Genomic DNA, 20,219 nt, shown 5'->3' with positions numbered 1-20,219 from the left:
TGGTATAGAGTAGTTGGGCATGCAGGAAGAAGAATAAACCTTCCTGTAATGAAGCTAACGCTAGGTCAACGTGTATGTCTCTTCTATTCTTACCACAGGTCAGTAAAAAGAGCATCTAAATAAATGCTAATTACAGATTATAATCGAAAATGTTGTTTTGAGATGAATTTTGTCATGGGGAAGTATGAAGTGTAGTAGAGAGATTGTGGTTGAAAGAGTAGATCATTATTGTCTAACAACTGGCAATGCTAACAGCTTTGAACCGTCAGTGCGGAGGGGAGGGGTAACCAGCCCAAAACATCTGAGGAGTAGTCAGACTCGACCCTGAACCTAATTTATTATATCTTTAATGAAATAAATTTAATGCAATATGTTATTCTGGTTTATAACGGTTGTTAAATGCAGATTTCTGATTAATGCTGAAACTAGAAATGCTTGATTGTAGGAGATATAGTGAATATTTAGATTTATGGATGTACAAGTAATGCAAGTTTAACTGATGGGAAACGTACATTGTTTTTAGTTTTGATTATCCTGTAAATATGATTATATGTTACAAAGAAACTATTTTATAGAGTAATAGACATTACAGAGTTTTCATAAATGTTCAAAGGTGAAGTTAAAGGGAGATAAGAATATTGTGTTTTCCTTTAGAATGTGACAGTTAAGTAACTGATGAAGTGTACAAGACCGATAATATAATAATCAGAGTGGCCTTTTCTTGTGGCCAGTCTAAGGCACACTTGTGCAATAATCATGCTGTCTAATCAGCATCTTGATATGGCACACCTGCGAGGTGGGATGGATTGTCTTGGCAAAGGAGAAATGCTCACTATCACAGATTTGTGAACAATATTTCAGAGAAATGGTTATTTTGTGTATGTGGAAAATGTTTCACATCTTTGAGTTCATACCATAAAAAATGGGGGCAATAACAAAAGTGTTGCGTTTATATTATATTATATTATTATATGGTCAGTGTATATATAATACTATTAGTAAACTATTAGTGTTTGTTACTTATGTTTATTAGTTACATGTTTATTTGAACATTATTGTTTATGCACTGATGATTAAAAACTACACAGTGAGATTACATAAATATACTTTTGTATTAACAGATGAGGCGTTCTATTACAAAGACAGAAAGCAGCATTGTATGTCGCTTGTATGTCGTGCTCTGCTGTAAACCGTGCAATGGGGGGAGCATGGCATTTTTAAAAGGCGCTGCTGGCTCCGTACGAAGCGCGTGCCACGTAAAAAACAGCTTGCTTAATGAACTCGTATTTATCAGGCGAGAACTGCAGAGCTGATAGCAGAAGGAGACACGCGGGGCAGCTTCAAAAAACACGCCGGTTGTCCAGAGTGATCCTCTGCAGGGGATTTGACATGCCGCGGGGCAGAAAGCGACTTTCTGATGACAGAGAGTTTGCGCTTGGTGAATTTTAACACGCGTCTGCAGTGACGTATGTGTCAGAGGATATCCGATTGGCCAATCTGCATGTCAATCGAGTCAAGTACTTCTCGGTGAGGATTTTGATTGGCTGGTGGATTTTTAAGAAGTACTTTTTTTAAAAAAAAAATCTTTTCTGGCCCGCGATGTACCCTTTTGTCCTTGAAGATCAACCGGTCGATCGCGATCGACGTAATGAGCACCCCTGTTCTAGAGTTTTCGACTGTATATTTTCTGCTTGTTTATTTTTTTATCTTTTCTTCCCTGTATATTTTGGGTTTATTTTTTATCTCTCATCTTATTTCCATGGTCCTGCTACTACAACCAAATTTCCCTTTGGGGATTAATAAAGTTGATCTTGAATCTTGAATGAGGTTTGAGGGTAAACACTGTTTTTTTCAAGGAAGTTGTTCATGATGCACATAACTTTAAGAATTTGGTAAAAACACTTGCAGAAAAGCACCAATACATGGTAGCTTACGGTCTCAGTGCTTCAGGATTCTTTAGACCTCACCAGCAGACATCTCATGTCTCATCTGTTTTGGCATTTATGCTTCCAAATGTTTCCAAGACTTACATTGAACAAATAACAAAAAGCAGTGTTATTAACAGCACATCAAAGGTTTGCATTGATGGAACTGATTGTATTTTGGGAATGTGTTTGTCTGTGGGACAAGAGGGGACTGCCAAACTACTGCAGGCTTGAACAAGTGTACCTGGTTAACAGTAGTGTTTTCTTTCTTTGCTAAGTGCACACATCACACTAAATTGAACACCTGAGATCCTGTGAACTTTTCCCCAAGAATTTGGCTGTTCATACCCCAGCAGAGCTTAGTGACAAAACACCTCTCTGCACTAACAACATCTATGGAAAATTGCTCTTGACGCCCAAACGTTTCATATTGTTACACTGAAAGTTTGTTAAAGCCCAAAAACAGCTGTCTTTCTGAGGTGGGCAGAGCAGACTAGTTTGTAAGTTCATGGACACCCCCCCACACACGCGTAGCATTTGGCTTTTTTATCCCCTTCGTTCAATAGTGAAGAGATGCTAAAGTGTTTATGTGTTATGTATTGTGAACATGTCTATGTATGTGTATGTTACCTTCAGTATCCATAAGAGTAAACACATCTTAGTATTCCTATAGGAATCTCAAGATGTCTGCTCCCCAGAAGCATGTGTTGCGGAATTTTGTTAAACGGGAAACCGCCCTCAAACTAATTCTAAATGAACGACCAAAGTCAGTTGAGGAGTTAAGACATTTTGCAGGAGAGGTTCGAGTCAAGACTGGATGGGGACTTTTGTCTGCATTATGAGGATCCAGACTTGTCTTCTTTGTCTTCTTTTGGATACCAAGAGTTACCAGAGAAAAGCACATTGAGAGTTGTTAGAACCAAAAATGACACCTCATCCATTGGATCTTCTGACACAGACATACTGCCACATGCCCCTGCTGTGCATCGCCAGAAGAGTTGGCCTGATGAATTTGTTGTGACGTGTTTTGGTTATGAAATGGAGCATGTACTAGCAGAAGGAAATCATGCTTGTGAAAAATCAGGAAAATTGCTGAAGTTAAAGGAGATCGCAGAAGAGTGAAATCCTTAAAAAAATGGCATAAACAATGTACGGTTTTAAACCATACCCACATGAAATGGAATTGGCAATGGCTGCTCAAGCTTTGACAGCAGCTCACCAATCAAAATGACGGCAGGTGAAGATGGGGAGTTGTATTGTCACATAGGGTACAAGGTTGCCTCTTATCGCAACCCTCTGGCCAAAGCTAGGGTTGCAGAAGAAGCCATCAACACAGGGAGGCGAAACCGAAACAACCCTAACAATGACCACTCTCATCAAAACATCAAGAAAGTTCGAAAAGCAGAGGTCAACTACATCATGAAATTGCCCAAGGATCAAACACCAGCAACTCTGGAAAGGATGAGAGAAGAAATCATGCATGAAGTTGAGAATGCAGAAAGAAACCAGTCAGTCATAGCCAAGCCCATGAATACAACCAATGCTCTTCATTGCCAAGAAATTGTTGGGGCTCTTGTAGCTCCATAAGTGAGAAATGTCATGGACAAGACAGATGGCCACCCCTACTTATGGAGTCACAGGTAAAAATAAATATGAGATGGAGATTTGTAAACAACTGTAAAAAGCAATTGTGTAACTTGCCTTATGTAATTAAAAAATGACTTTGGGCCTTTTACCTGAAGTGGATTATGCTATGAATGGCATATGATGTCATGTCACTAGAAATAGCCATCTAGAAAAGATATAATTTTATTATTTCTTAAAATACCTCAAATACATATTGGAAGTGTTTGCTCTGCATTTGCTTTAATGGTAATGGATATTTCTTTTTGTTCTTTTAGGAACAGTGTGAGGTGAACTTTGTGAAAACTTGGCAATTGTTCTCCTTGCACTTCCTGTTTATCTTCGTAAAGATGCCTTCAACTTTTTCAAGACCTATACTTTAAGTGTACGTGCCTCTCTGTCAATGTTTTGTCTAATAATTCAACTAAAACACAATATCATTCAAATAACAGAAGGAAAATGAGGACTGGTTTATATAATTCTGCAAACTGACGAGTAGAAAATACAAAGTCAAAATGAAATGTAAAGTATGACGGATTAACTATTAAAGTCTCACTCTTACTATATATTTTTCTATTGTAAAATCGTTTCCTATGGTCTTTTAATAATGATGATGCCGTTTTTAGCCAAAATGAAAAAGCATGTCGTCTTTTAAAGACATTTTTCTCAGCATTACTGTAATTTTGGCACTACAAACCACACCTGAAATTAAGCTGCATCTGCTCAATTTAAAAAGAAAAAGATAATTGTACATATGTAGACTGCACTTCTTTAAAAGCCACAAATGTGTATGTTGTAACAAAGTAGGGTTGGGCGATGTCCCCCTAATTTGGCCGTTGACGATGTTTGCTGTCAACCATCGGGATGGACGATGACATCGTCGGGGGGGGGTATTTTTACATTTTTCGTTCTTATATAACTGCTATTCGTTATTTTGGTTTTTTCATTTTATTTCCCAAATAATGGTTAATCCGCGATGATCCAGTATAAACTGAGGGAAGTGACTTTAACATAAAAAGTAACAAGCAAGATAGAAAATTAGTGTAGTCGCTCCCGCACTTAATTAGTGAAGTGGACCGGGGGAGTGCGGACTTACAGCTTTGTGTTTGATGGGAAGGGGGGGGGGGGGGGGGGTACATGAGCGGTATGTGTGGGAGATTTAAGACTGCGCTCCGTCCCGCAGCTCTAGGGGTACAAGCAACCGAACTCAGAACCGGGTCTAAACGTGTGTCTGAGCACAGCTCGGATCGTCAGCACACAGCGGTTTGAGCATCAAAGCATAAATGTCGCTCAGTCCTTAGAAAACATTCAATCACGTGGATTTGTGTTTCCAGTCATGTCCCGACTAAATAAAGGCTGATGTTATTCTTACACGTTTACGTGCAGCGCCACCAAAGCTAATGTTGTTAGCCCGTGTTAGCATACTGCTAATCATGGCTCCGTTCAGAAAAAGCACTGACCACACGGATTAAAATTCAAATGATGAGCGAACAGGTGTTTGAAGATAACCGTAACATTATTAAAAGCACGTTTAGAAGATCATCTCGTATTTTACCGAGCTGACATGTCAATATATATAGCCGCTCGGTGCTGTTATCGTTTTGTATTGAATTGTTACATTCAATAAAGTTTGGAAAAAAAGCCGCTCGGCGGAAGTTGTATCCCCTTCCGGTTTTCAATTGCGCATGTGCGAATACTGCGCATGTGCGAATGATTTATTCCGACCGAAATTGTGACCTTACTGAACGTTTTTATATTCTGAAAACATTTTTCTGGGCCCATCTACACGGTTGGATTCTAATCCGACCATTGATCCCATCAAGATATTTTGTACATGTAACCGCGGCTTATGGTGTCGACGCGCAACGTGGCGGGGGCGTGGCATCACGATGGTGGTCTCTCCATCGGGATGTCAGTCACCCATCACGATGGACGATGATATCGTCCATCGGCACAACCCTATAACATAGGGTAATTACACTACAAACAGTGCCTTTTTAATTGCGCTGCTATGACAAAGATCAGCGTAGTAAAACGTCAAAATAAACGTAAACGTGTTTTGATATTCTATGATTGAGATTTTATTGAATTTGTTTATTTGTACTTTGTAAGCAGGAGTGATTTTTAATACTTTTGAAAATGACATTGAAGGTAAAAGGCAATCATCAGGGAGAAGATGTGTTACCTTTTACTTTGTCTAGAAATTGCAAAAATTCTGCAGAGCTCCTGCCCGCTCGCTGCAGTTGCGGGAGGCAAAGGCCACTCCGGTGGCGAGTGAGACTTTCGCAGTACTCTGCAGAATTTCTGCAATTTTTAGACAATGCTGCTCCTCGTTGTTCTTGAAAATTATCCACCTCCAAAATAAAATAATGATTGGTTTCCTCATTATTGCATTTCTTATAGTTTACCACAGTGGGTCCTCTCCTCCACACTGCAGCCATCTGATATAAAGTCATCTTCTGGCTAATTTTAAAATAAAAGATCGCTGTTTTTCAGAAACTACAATTAATTGCCATACTTTATCTTTTATTCAATACAATCTCAATCAGAATAAATAGTAAAACAAGTTGAAGTTAAGCTAATAGTCCCAAGATAACATTAGGGGAACAAAATCAATGGTGAGCAATTATGAAGCTATGCAGCTGCACAGTTTTGAGGCAGATGCCAGGTCAGACGAGGAAAACAAAAACGTAGATGAGGCAGGTTAGTAGAAGTGGAGACTTTAGCTTGCCCATATTGCTGCATCACAAACCATAGCTTTTTCAAACAGCACATTTTCATCTGCTCCACATTATTTTATAAATGTTCTCCATTTTCAGGAAAATCATAAAGAACATGTTAAAAACACAATTTTAATTGGAATGGGTCTTTAAAGCATCACGAGTATATTAAAAGCTAACATACAATTTTAGCAAGCTTAAAATGTGTAGCTTAGTTCCAATCCAAGTAGAAAATGAGACTATAGTGTAATAAATATCTTTGAGGGCCATGTTTTTATGTTTTCTAGTCTCCAGTTGGTTTAGACCTCAAAGACACTTATACACAGGTATAAAAAGTTTTTTTTTCATATATACTTGAAGTTTATATGTAGTTGTAGCACTCTCATATTGCATCTTTTTATTGCACTTTTTCTTAAACCTGTTGAAATTTGTGCATTTTTGAAAAGAGCACATTGTTTATTAAAATATTTTTTGAAGCAATCACTATTGTGTGGCTTTCATGTTTGATTGTTTTGTTTTTTTAATCAATGTTAGCTTATAAAAAATTGAAGTTGGGCAGTATCAATATCTCTGTTTTACAATGCGTTTCTAGTTGCAAACATTTTAAGGTGAAGAATTGTAAATATTTTGAGTACTACACACATTTAATGAGTTTGGTAATTTTCAAAACGTTTGAGTTCATCTTACATATTTTATGAGTTGAGTAGTCATAAATAAATAGTTGGTTAAAATGTATTTATTTTTGTTGGAAAATACAAACTTTTAGTAAATAGACTCTTAATTATAAATTGAGGAATATTAATATTTATGAAATGAAATAATACAAATTTAAGCCAACTGAAAGTAATTTTATTTATAAATGTTAACCTAAAAATCTTAACATAACTTAAAAAATATTTTGTAACAAATTACACAATAATATTTAAGTTCTGTCAACTCATTAGGGTTTACAGTGTACTTGAACACATGCTGCCAAGGGTGGTGTTAACGTAGCTTAATTGAAATCAAGCACTAAAATGGACTCTATATTGTTTGGATATGGCCTGATAGCTCTTCCCTCATCATTTGACAACAAAGTTCTCCTAATTGAGGTTCCTAATTTTCATACTTTTTCTTTTTTGTAATCACAGCTATTTCTTTGACTCTATAAAGTATACCACCCAAAGTTGTCCTCAATACACAGAGAAAAGGGGCCCAAGGAATTTAAGGAAAAGACTTGCAAATAAGAAATAAGTAAGAGAAGCAACAAACCGGCAATGAATACTGGAGAAGATCTATCTTAAGTAGCAGGAGAGTTGATGAGGAGAGTGCCAACAGCTGGGTCCAATCTGGAGAGGATGAGCAGAGAAGGGAAGGGGAAAGGAGAGGACTCCCACGAGTACCATGACAGAAATAACATTATTGCTGTGTCCGAATTCCCACCCTAATCCCTAACTACTAAAACCCTATCTAGTGTGGCACTATATAGTTATCTGGATTTTAAAAGCAATTTGGACCCCCAATGCTCACTATTTTTCTCTTTTGGGTGTTGTTCATATGGTGCTTGACAAGAAAACAAAGTGGCGCATTACCGCCACCACCTGGTCTGGAGACGAACTACTTCTAATTAACGCAAATTATGACACCTATTTTCCAAAGTAAAAACCTAAAAAATATGAACATTGTACGAAGACTATTTATGAATCTGCGGTGTTCTGATGATGGAAAATGTGTCTGTCTTATAAATAATAAAATTACAAACACATTGGTGTAGATTTAATGTATTTGTTCAGAAATAAACCACCAAGTTATTAGTCCATGGGAATGTTTATTTATTATTTTCGTGACGCTGAACGATTTACGGGCTTGTGCGAGGAGGCGTTTTTTCTGTATTTTTCCTTTCTACTTTACTGAAAATGGCTTTGAATATGAATCTGTCCGTGTTCCTGTTGGCAATATTTCAACCGTTTTTCGTGAGATCAAACCAAAAACGAGCTCATATGGAGCACAGAGCAGCAAGAAGAAGACAGATTTCCTCTGGCTGCCCTAGCCAGACATGAACAACTTGTGAGTTAAACCTAAAGTTTTTTTTAGTAAAACGTAAGCATTTGTTAGTAATTGTGCAAGAGTTTATTATTCTTTTTCAACACTGGAGTATGAGTTGTATAGTCTAAATACGTGTAACAGTCTTGTGAGTTCAGAGAAAGTTTTTGCATTTCTTCTTCAGAGTCAAACCATATCAGCCTTCAACACAAAGGGTTCTATATCAGTTTATTTAGAAAAAAAATTATAGAACACTTGTTTTAAACAAAAATACTTTCATTTTTAAAAATTAATATGAAGATACAAAAACCAGCCAAAAAAAACATGAGATTTTTCAGCATTCATAAATACTTCATAAACTAAAATGCAAGCCATCAAAATAAATACAACCATTAAAAAATTAGATTAAATTTCCTAAATGAAATGATCAATGTTGCATTTTACAGGGTCTTCCACGTCTCTTCTACTTTGCCAAAATAAAGGTGTCTGTCCTGGCCCTCTAGGCTGATGGTCAGTCCGACACAAGAACGGATTTTCGGTTGACCCGCAGGACCATCGAGCATCTGGTGGAGCAGCTTCGTGTTCCTCAAACTCTGGGGTGGGCACAGGAGACTGAGGTCCTGGTGTTTCTTTTCTGGCTGGCGTGTGGCACATCTTACGGTGTGGTAGCCAGGGCCTTTGACATGCCACGGGTCTGTGTGTGTCGTTGTCCACAGGACGGCAGACCGCATCCTCCAGCTGATGAGCAGGGTCATCTGGCTTCCCAGTGTGAATGAACTACCATAAGTCGCCTCTGGTTTTGAGCAGCTCGCTGGGTCTTCCGCCTTCCAAAAGGTCGTGGGGAGCATCTATGGCTTCCACATAAGAATAAAGGCCCTAAAAGAAAATGCAGCTTGTTATTTTAACAGCTTTTTTTATTCCATTCAAATACAGGCTGTGTGATTCTAATGCCAAATTTCTAGATGTTTCTGTTGGTAATCAGGGGTTCTATGTAAAAACCCAATTTATGTAAATCAAACATACCCACCTGAAGGATCCTTTTAGGTGATGGTGGGCATCACTGCAATGCACATCCCATCATGCTGCTGACACCCTACAGGGAACCCCTGAGGAATAAGTTTGAGGCCCGTTACAACCGGCACCACTCCAGGGAACCATCTGTGGTGGACAAAGCATTTGGCATGATGAAAATGAGGAGAAGAGCAATATTTCTGGGGGCACTGGAAGTAAAACCAATCTTTGCAATGAAAATCATTGCCTGCAGCGCCATCCTGCACAATCTGTGCATCAGTGCGGGAACTGCTTGGAGCCACAGATGTTGAGCCACAGTAGGACGACACCAGGAACCAGCAGGACGAGCAAAGTGGCATCCGTCCGTGAAGACAAATGTCTGGTTTCCTTTCAGCTCCAACTTTGACACAAATGGCTCTAGAAGACCATGATTATTGTTAACATGTATAGAAATAAATGGTGACATATAAAACGATATTGTAAACATGTACATTTGATGTTTATATGAAAATCCTTTTGAGATTGTTAAAAATGTCTCAGATTTAAAATAATAAATGTAAATAATTCATTTTTGTTCATACATTTATTGAACAAATTGCAAAAAACCACAGCGACGTTACATTTTTGAACAATATTTTCAACTCAAGTAAGCTTAACAGACTCTTCTGTCGCTCTTCCTCCCTTCTTGCTCTTTCCTCCTCTCTTCTGGCTCTTTCAACGAAAACCTTTACCCCAATATGACAACGATTAACAGTTTTATGATAAATGAACACAAATCTGAGCAAGTGTGATCACTCCCATCCGGCACGAGCTTTCCTGAAAACAAACAGGCTATTTTTCTCCATCCACAGATGGATCAGATTTTCCTCATCCTCGACTGTCCCAACATATATAAACACATTAAAAAAATATGTTAATAACTTGTGACTACGGTTAGAACTCACTCCTTTTTGATGTAGTATCTACAGCGTTTGTTTTTAGCCTTCGACGCTAATTCGTAGGGGTGTGTATTGGCAAGAGTCTGGCGATACGATACGTATCCCGATATGCACCCCACGATACGATATGTATCCCGATATTTTACCGAAACATATTTTCTGTTTTTTTTAATATGACTTTGAAGAAACTCTACCTGAATTTTAATGTCTTCCGATGTAATAAAATGGTCAAATTCAGTTTATTTAATGATCACAATGTTAAGCACTGCAACTGTATCTCATATATAAGTTGCGTTTACCAAAGCAAATTCATAGTGCTTTTATTTTGGTAAGTTAAAATATAGAAAGGGAACAGTCAACCTTGTCTAATTTCCGTAACAAAATATTTTTCAGTGTAAGAAAAAACAAAGAATGAATGTGTCTTAACCAGTGGCGGTTTTTGATATGGGCGATGTGGGCGGTCGCCCAGGGCGGCACTTCATAGGGGGCAGCATTTGCCGTGCCCGATGCGTTACACATGATGTGCTGCCATATTCAAAGAGGAAGCTTGGAGCTTTTAATTTGAAATTGCTTCAGCTGCCGACACTTAACGCTTTTATATTGACACAACAGACTCTTAAGAATGTCTTCATCCTATTTCCTCTTCACACTCATAGTGCAAAAAAAAAAAAAAAAAGATTAAATAACTCAGAGTGAAACAACGTAAAACAGGCACATGAAAAGGAATTAGGCAGAACATACACCTGTGCTCAACCCAATTTCGACAAAAGCAGGCAATGGGGATTATTTCCCATAATTCCTTGCTCCGACACAGCAGACCCGACGCGCACGTGACCACCGCCCTCTGCTGCAAGACGCTTGCGGCCACACCTCTTTGCGGTAGTCTTTGGAACATAAGTCAAAAAACTCGAGAGGGGGGCGCAACTCGCCGGTGGCTGGCTGAATCACACTAACAGGTGATTGGGAGTCTTTTTCTATCTGACAATCAATTTTGGGCTGCAGCTGCGCCTCCCGTCATAGAGACGGAGCCGCGTGTGTCAGAGGGAAGGGGAGGGGTGGTGGGCGCAGACCATTTTTTTTGGATTGAGTTTTTTTGGAGGATTTCTACTGTTGGTGTTGCACAAATTTAGGGGAAATGCCAAATATTTTTGGAGTAATCCCACTGATGAGTTCTATGATTTAGTCTTTAATGTTTTATAAGACCTAAACATATTAATCAAAATAAGTTTTTTTTTAGATCTAATCCCTCTGATATGTTTCACAAAGACACACACAGGACGTCACACATTAAGAAATTATTGCTAAAAATGAAGCAGGAGTCCAGCTCTAAAAAAAAATGCTCTAAAAAAGATAAAAGAGCAAAAAAACAAAACGGAATTATTTTATTTGTAATTTCTGATTAATATTTCCAGGCTTTCTTTGTTTTGTTCTGCAGCATGTTCATATTTGTATAATTTTGACGGAATATATTTCTATGGAGAGCAAAATATTACAAGTTATTTAAGGTTTAACTTGAGTAATTCTGGATTAATGTTCCTGTTTGTATTCATATTTATGTTCAAAAAGTTCAGTTTAAAAGGTTTAAAAGTTTAGCTTTAGTGTGTTCAGTAAATGTTTATCTTCTTCGGGCCAAAACCTTAAGCGGGTTTTTAACTTAGGCCCCTGTGTGACTGAGTTTGACCCCCCTGTAATACCAGTCTAGAAAATTAATGCATTTTTGTGTAAAATGGCTAAATAGAAGGGGGGGGGGGGGGGGGGGCTGGGGGGGTTACTCGCCCAGGGAGTAAGTTAGTGTAGAACCGCCACTGGTCTTAGCCAATAAGTTTCTACTGATTCTTTCCAGAAACAATAGAGTATGATGATGAGGCAGCATGACAGAACAAAGAAAGTTGCTTTAGTGTGATAAAGGTGCTCTGTTTACATATCTGCTCTGCTGCACCTTTGCCTGCAGCCGCGCTTCTCACACGTGGAAGTGGCTAGTACCGCTCCTCGTGACAATCTGACGATGTCGGCCTTTTTTTCAGAGCGTTGTACACATCCCTGTGATCCATCAGGTCGCTAAACTAGAATCTGTTGCTGGGAGGTTCTGCAGAACTTTGGCCCGCTTTGCCGATAGGCTAATGCGCAAAGCATTTTAGCCAATGCTATGCGCATTAGCCTATTAGCCGCTGCCGTGCTCCACTCGTATTTATCTGAGCCGCTAAAAAACACAGCAATCCACGCTTTTAAATTTTACTGGCAGTAACATGGCACAGAGTTTTTGTTTGGTATCCATCCCAAGTAAAACGAAGTAGTTCATGTCTCATAACAACAAAACAAGCTGCCTCTGGCTGCGATCTTCCTGTTGTCTTGTGTGGCGTGGTGCTGCTCAAAGAGGCTCCGTGTGCTATGCTGCGATCTAGTGGTCGGAGGGTGAAGTGGACAACAAGAGTCAAACACTGAAGGACGCTCAGAAATAATTAAATAAATATCGTCCTGGCAGCATTTTGAATAGATACAAGTATCGCCAAATGAATTATCGTGATATTTTCCCGAATCGTTTTTTTCTCACACCCCTACTAATTCGCGTTAGCGTTAGCTTTAGCATTACTGAAATTGATGAGCTTCAAAACAACTTAAGTTGTCGATTGAGTTATATACATATCACACATAACAACATATTACACATGTCATATTACATATTTACAAATATATTTTTTAAGAGATACTTGATACTTCCTAATATACTTACATTATTAAGTCATCTTCCTTGTGCAACCGTCCGCCATTTTGGAATAATTCAAACGCAATGCATTGTGGTCCATACGCAATGCATTGTGGTCAATCTTCGCCAATCGAGTGAGCATCGATACACACTGGTTTTTCGCAGAGACTTCTGGGAAGTTTCTAGGGCACTGGATTTTGGAACTGTAGATTCGGACAGACCTACAAAATGGTGACCGCACTATATACTGCACTATATACTGCACTATATAGGGGTTTGGGGGGTAATTCGGATACAGGGTATAATACACATAAAAGCTCAAAAAAAATTAATTTGCATGTTATAGGCCCTTTAAATTCTTAGTCCCACAGTAAACCCATAGCTATGGTGAGACAATCTTCATACTGGTTTGTAAACGCCTATTTGTTTCTAGAAAATACTGATGTGCAATTTTGTCCTTTGCCCCAGGATGGTGACAATGAGTGGCCAAAAAAAAGACCACATCTTAAACTATTTAAGAGTCATTCCACGAAAATGGGACAGTTGGTGTCCCTCTCGTACTTCAAGCTGTATTTAATATAATTGGTCATCAAGGTTTATATTCAAACAGCTTAATATGGACAATGAAATCAAAATTTTAATACTTCTTTACAAAAAAAGTGAAAGTATGTGTTTTAATTCAAAATAATATTTGTTTTTAAACATACACCATCAATCTTGTCATGTCCCTCATGACCTTAATTAAAGTTTACATCGCAAATACCAAACAATTTTGTTATAAAAAGTCAATAATTTTTACACAAATCTTATGTTTTTTCTTACGCTTTTGATAGCAATGATTTTTTTGTTTTAATATTAATATTAAGTTGTTATTTCAAGTAGTTTTAGTTTTGTCCCTGAGTAACGCCTCAACCCTGTAACACAACGATTTCAGCCCTTATATAAAAATGATATGATCCATGATTGTATAGACACCAGGAAGTGACCTGCCACAACCTTCTGCCACATTTCAGGCTGCACACATAAAGATGTAAAACTGTAATTTTTTTTGTGAAGAATCAACAACAAGTGGAACACAATCATGAAGTGGAATGAAATGTATTGGATATTTCAAACTTTTTAATCAAATAAAAAACTGAGATAGTGGAATGTAGCTGAACTACAAGATAGACTTGAAACTTTACCTCACCATGAGTTACTCATTTATGAAATTAAAAATAAATACAGAAAAGCTACCAAAGACAAAGAGTAGCAGGTTATTGCCAAAGTCATAACAGGAAAAATAATTAAAAATACTTGTTGCAAAATCTTGGAAGTGACTCACATGGATTCTCAAACAATAAAATTAAAATTCATGACAGTCTTCTTTTTGAAAGGAAGGGATCCAGCAGGTTTTCTGGATCGGTAAAAGAAAAATCAGGGGATATCCATCTAAGAGATGATGTGAGTAGAACCACAGGAACCGAACAAACACTAATGAGGAAAAAATTTTAAATGCAGAAAAGGTACTTCCTTGTGTTCATATGCAGTTGTAGTTGTTCTCGAATATTATTTTTATAAACATCTAGTGTTGCTGTGGGTATGAAATGAAAACGCTCCTAAAAACTCCCAGCTTTGAATTTTAGAGTATGGAATTACAAGTAAATCTGTATTTGTCCCTTCAACCCCGTCACCATGTTCAACCCTGTTATGCCTGTGTAACCCTCTCTTTGCTCCTACTGCTCCACAGGCGGGGCTGTCCACTGTGGTAGAGGGGAAATTTTTTTCTCAGGTTGGATGAAGGCTTGGGTCAAATTTTACCTATCAAGGTTTATAATATCCACCCCAAAAATTTCACACGACACGTACTGAAAATGATAACAAATGTATTAATAACAGACTTATACTCAACAGTTTCAAAATAAAAATTGTTCAGACATAAACCAAAGGGGAGTCAGAAAGTCCCTATGCATCACCAGTAGTGTTGGTGAGGAAGAAAAATGGAAAAATTAGATTATGCATTGATTATAGGAAGCTAAACGCCCGCACTATAAAAGATGCATATGCCCTTCCCAATATTGAGGAGGCGTTCTCAGCTTTGAGCGGAGCCAAGTGGTTCTCAGTAATGGACCTGAAGTCTGGCTACTATCAGGTAGAAATGGCAGAGGAGGATAAACATAAAACTGCATTCACATGTCCCTTGGGATTTTACGAGTTCAATCGCATGCCACAAGGTGTGACTAATCCTCCCAGCACTTTCCAACGTCTAATGGAAAAATGTGTTGGAGATCTTCATCTGAGTGAGGTCCTTGTGTTTTTGGATGACCTGATTGTCTTTTCTGAGACCCTAGAAGAGCATGAGCTCAGACTTTTAAGGGTGTTGCAACGCCTCAAGGATTATGGTCTGAAATTGTCACCTGAGAAGTGTCAGTTGTTTAAGACATCTGTGAAGTACCTTGGTCATGTGGTAGATGCTGAGGGAGTTCATACTGATCCAGAGAAAATCTCTGCTCTCAGAGATTGGCCTCGCCCTACAAATAGGGAGGAGTTGAAGCGCTTCCTGGGTTTCGCTGGATATTATCGCCGGTTTGTGGAAGGCTATTCCAAAATCGCCAAGCCTCTCAACGCTCTCACTGCTGGATATAGTTCAGCTAGAAAGAGAGGTAAATTATACAAGCGTGAGAGGCCTAAGCACACCGTGCAGCCTCATGCCCCCTTTTATGCAGAGTGGACAGTTGAGTGTGAGTCTGCATTCAGGGCATTGATTGACAAGTTAACATCGGCTCCCATCCTGGCGTTCGCAGATCCCAAGCTCCCATATGTCCTACACACAGATGCTTCTTGTGCAGGCTTGGGAGCCGCTCTTTATCAAGAGCAAGGTGAAAAGCTCAGAGTTATAGCTTATGCTAGCAGGGGGTTGTCGAAAAGTGAGAGAAATTATCCTGCTCACAAGCTAGAATATTTAGCGTTAAAGTGGGCTGTTTGTGAAAAGTTCAAAGATTACCTGTATGGAACCGAATTTAAAGTCCTGACAGATAATAACCCACTTACCTACGTCCTTACCTCTGCCAAGCTAGATGCTGCTGGACACCGTTGGTTGGCAGCCCTGTCAACTTTTCGGTTTGACATCAAGTACAGGGCAGGATGCACCAACAGGGATGCAGATGGCCTGTCTCGACGGCCACAGGCTGCACCAGAGGAGGATGAGGGTTATGTGCAGGAGAGGGAGAGGATTAATGAGCTAAAAAGGTGCATCTTAGAGGGGGAGAAACATGAGATTTCGGCTGATGTAATCTCTGCAGTGTGTCAGTATCACGCTGTAAATCCACCTTGCCTCCCTGTCCTGGTGGAGTCGCTCGCCGTTGATGCTTCTTCATTGCCTGATCTTTTTGTTGACCAGGGTCAGACTACCCTACCGGGTATGACAAAAGAAAGTTGGCATAAAGCACAGAGAGATGACCTATCTATCAGAACAGTAATTTCTCTGATAGAACTAGAACAAAAGCCAAGTCCCAGACATGTAAATGCTGAGCATCCTGAAGTAAAGCTCCTGCTCAGAGAGTGGAGCAGACTTGAGCTCAGAGATGGCATTCTTTACAGGAGATGTTCTGATAGAGGAGAGATGATCTACCAGCTTGTGTTGCCTGAGCAATACCGAGACAAAGCTTTAGAAGGCTTACATGACAACATTGGTCATTTGGGATCAGATCGCATGTTAAGTCTTGATAGAGCCAGATTTTATTGGCCAAAAATGAAGGAGTCTATTGAACGGAAATGCCACACTTGTGAAAAATGCTTCAGGAGGAAAGCTCAGATGCAGAGAGCTGCCCCAATGATGAACATCAAAACAACCTACCCATTGGAAATGGTTTGCATAGACTACCTGTCCCTTGAACCTGACAGCCATGACACTCGGAACATTTTGGTCATCACTGACCATTTCACAAAGTTTGCAGTCGCAGTACCAACAAAGGATCAAAAGGCTAAGACAGTTGCTAAGGCACTTTGGGAGAATTTCTTGGTTCATTATGGCTTATGTTTGGCAGGCAACCAACCCTTCCAATTGACCTCATCTTGGGTGTACAATCTTCAACAGAGACTCACAAGACCCATTCAGAGTATGTTCAGAAGTTGCGTTGCCGGCTTCAGGAGAGCTTCACATTAGCTGCTGAAAATTCTAAAAAGACTGGCGAGAAGAACAAACTCAGGTTTGATGCTAAAGTCAGAGCGGCTGAACTAGTTGAAGGGGACAGGGTCTTGGTAAGGAATGTCAGCATTCGAGGGAAACATAAATTGGCAGACAAGTGGGAATCAGAAATTCATGTTGTTGTGAAGCAGATTGACGGTGGGCCAGTTTATGTTGTTACGCCAGAGAATGGCAGTGGCCCCCGACGCACTCTGCATAGAGACCTGTTGTTGCCCTGTGGGTTTCTGCCAGTTAAAGAACCTGCAGAGCCAGAATCACTTCCACGCAAACACCAGAAGATGACTTTGAGAAACATTGCAGTCAAGAACCAGCATGTGGAATGTGCTGATTCAGATGGTTACTCAGAGAATGAGGAGGAAGAAAGGTTCTTCTGTCAGAGACCTTCACAGTTCATGACGTGTGGTCCTTATGTGCAGGAAATAGAATGCCCTCTAATGAGAAACTCTGTTCCTTTAAATCCAGAGACTCCTGAACTCAGGACAGAACTTGGACAAACAGGATTGCAGTCCGATCAGACGACTTGTGAGCAACCGACTGACACTAATGGGTTAGGACCAGACATAAGCAATGCTCTGGTGCAGCCTTCAGCTGAGTCAAGGGAGTATGTCATTGTGAATATTCCAGAGTGTGATCAGTCATTCGAAGTTGACCGGGACATCTCAAGTCCTGAGGAGAATGAAATCTCTCATTCAGGTGAACCCCCCTGCCCTGCTAGCCAAGACCTTGAAGAGGCTGCAAATGTCAGTCCTGAGAGTGAGTCAAGTGAGCCTAGGCGCTCTGAAAGGGTGAAACGACCCCCACACAAGTTCACCTATGATGAATTAGGGAAGCCCTTGATCCTCGCCATTAGCTCATTTTTTGCAAGTCTCGAAAATGTTGTCGCTCCACTATCTGGCAGCCCATGTACTGGTGGCTGGCATGCAGGGACTCATGCAGTTTAGAGGGGGAGAGTGTAACCCAGGTGGTGTGACCCCACTCTTCATATAGCACTTGGAGGTAGCCTGCTGTTGTTGGTTTGTGTTTATCAGAGGAAAAATGTTTTTTTTTCTAACAAAGTTAATGTTAACAAATGTTAACTAAGAGTAGTCATCTTAACTGTCTACCATCTTTGTTAAAAGTACATTGTTTTGCGTACGGATTTTATTTTTAGCTCAGAGTGATCATCTCACTCTTATTGAGATCTGTGTGGGATTGTTTTTTTGGAACACCGTGTGCAGTCACAGAGACGCAAACAGAACGTGGGAGCGAATAGCCAAATTGATATTGGAGTTTAAAGAAAGTAAAAACCTAGAAAGCTTTTTGATTTATGCTGGAGCTGTGCTTTTTGAAACTGCACTGAAGATTTTTTGACTTGTACAACGGATATCCTGGCTGGTTTTTTTGTAATCTTGTGCACGCGGCAACTCGGTTTAGCATGCTAACACAGCGATTTGAATAGCTGTAATAACTCACCAGGAAGGGAAAATGTTTCAGGTGGCTCGAGAACAAAGAAGGTATGTGGATTTGCTTTTCCTACCCTGACTTCTCCATAGACACACATTTTGTGTCCCGCTGGAATGACAACAGGCTTCCGCCCATGCAACTTTACTGGGCGAGTTTTAGTTGTTTTTCTATGAATAAGGCCAACATGTTGCAGAAGTGCACCAAACCTATCTGACCTCTTCCAGAGTGTAGGCCCCTCATGGTCTATTCCCCGCTGGTATAGCTGAAACAAGACATTAGTGCCAACTAATAAGGGTGTCCTGCTATTAAATTGACAATGTGGTACAATGAGGGCGAGAGTATTTAACTGTTCTTCCCTGCCAGTCACACTCTCAGGAAAAGTTAGGGGAACTTCAACATAACCTAAATAAGGCACAGGCTGCCCTCCAGCCCCCTCAACCTCAAGCAGATGAGAGATGGGCTGAATGGGAAGTGATGTCAGGAATGTGGCATGAAATGTTTCGGAAATAGTTGTGACCTGTGAGCCTGTGTCAAGAATGGACTTGCATCTTGTGTCTCCAATGAAGACTTCACAAATGCACCGAGGACCCACAAGCCCAGAAGGTAATATGAAATCCAGTCCATTACTGTGTTCACCAGTTTGAGTGTGAACTTGCTGTTGGAATTCATGAGTGGTTAGAATGGGACTTGGTTGATTAATTGCTTCTGCTCCTGGTCGCCCCTCAACAGGAGCATTTACAAGTTTAAAGATGCTTGGTGGCCTTTCTGTTGAGCCCAGAATCTCTCACGTTTGTCACGGAGTTCTTTGTTCTTTTTCTGGACAAGTTCAGGGTTGTGAGTGTTACCACAGTTTGCTGCGATGTGGCCGTCTTCACCACATTTAAAACAGAACCATGGTCTGGGTGCAGTAGGGGCTCGAGGTGCCGAACAAGGGCCTGCAACATGGATAGCCAAGGTTTCGCAATGTTGGGGTGATTCTTTATTAACAGAACTGCTTGGGGGTACTGCAGTTCTGATTTCATTTCTTTCTTTATGTATCAACTTCGCTACTTGTTTTTGAAGTTCTGCAACTTCTTTTTCAAGTTTGGAACTTTCATCCTGCCTCTTGGGAGTTGGAGCAGCAGGCTGCTCTGGAAACACTGGCATGCCCATCACAGAATGAAGATGTGAAGCAGCTTTAGTGCTTCCTAAATGTTTTCTCATTCGGTCCATTTTAGCTGCTCTCCGGTCCTCTTCTGTTCTCAGAAGCAAAAGCAACTCTGGGAATGATGGTGGACTGGCCTTTCGGTACTCAAGCTGGAGGCCCATAATCCCCTTACACCCAAACCGACTCTGTGAACTACATTCCTGGACATTATAGGGCGGTAGGACTGTTGAGTGCACTCAATTGAGGGTATTTTTGTGGGTTTTTTTGTTTTTTTTCTGGAGCTCCAAATTGCAATTTTCCCTGAGATCTCAGTGTTTTTTTTTAATTTATTTTATTTATTTATTTTTTTCCTGAAGTGGAAAAAAAGAAAGGAAAAAAATATCTGTAAATTGACAGAATTTCAGAATCCCCTTTGGTTTATGTCTAAACAATTTTTATTTTGAAACTGTTGAGTATAAGTCTGTTATTAATACATTTGTTATCATTTTCAGTACGTGTCG

At 39.8% G+C, this 20,219-nt stretch overlaps 1 long non-coding RNA gene across 1 annotated transcript; it reads right to left on the bottom strand.

Moving 5' to 3' along the window:
• Positions 1–8,501: 8,501 nt before the first annotated feature.
• On the bottom strand, positions 8,502–11,972 carry LOC144994415 (uncharacterized). Its single transcript, XR_013657947.1, has 3 exons — positions 9,549–11,972; positions 9,318–9,448; positions 8,502–9,166 (listed from the first exon to the last, which is right to left on the bottom strand). It is a non-coding gene; the product is annotated as an uncharacterized LOC144994415 (long non-coding RNA).
• Between the last annotated feature and the right edge of the window lie 8,247 nt (positions 11,973–20,219).

The sequence above is a fragment of the Oryzias latipes genome, chromosome 9 (assembly GCF_053564925.1).
Source record: "Oryzias latipes strain Hd-rR chromosome 9, Olatipes_Hd-rR_3.1".
NCBI classification, from domain to species: Eukaryota; Metazoa; Chordata; class Actinopteri; order Beloniformes; family Adrianichthyidae; genus Oryzias; species Oryzias latipes.
This window is presented reverse-complemented; position numbering and strand designations above follow the sequence as displayed.